Raw genomic sequence first — 451 nt, 5'->3', positions numbered from 1 at the left:
CTCGCTAGAGATGGTAGACAATTCAAGAAAACAAGCCCATGGACTTGTAGAGGATGTTTTGGTTAAAGTTGAAGACCATTACATCCCTACTGATTTAATAGTCCTAGAGACTGGGAAGTGCATGGATGAATCCATCATCCTTGGCAGACCCTTCCTAGCCACAGCAAGGGCTGTGATTGATGTTGATAGAGGAGAGTTGATCATTCAAGTGAATGAAGAATCTTTGGTGTTTAAAGCCCAAGGATATCCCTCTGTCATCATGGAGAGGAAGCATGAAGAGCTTCTCTCAAAACAGAGCCAAAAAGAGCCCCCACAGTCAAACTCTAAGTTTGGTGTTGGGAGGCCATAACCAAACTCTAAGTTTGGTGTTGAACCCCCACATTCAAACTCTAAGTTTGGTGTCGGGAGGTTCCAACACGGTTCTGAGCATTTCTGAGGCTCCATGAGAGTC

This window comes from Arachis duranensis, chromosome 4, assembly GCF_000817695.3.
Source record: "Arachis duranensis cultivar V14167 chromosome 4, aradu.V14167.gnm2.J7QH, whole genome shotgun sequence".
Taxonomy (NCBI): Eukaryota; Viridiplantae; Streptophyta; class Magnoliopsida; order Fabales; family Fabaceae; genus Arachis; species Arachis duranensis.
The sequence above is the reverse complement of the archived record's forward strand: the minus strand, read 5'-3'. Positions refer to the sequence as shown.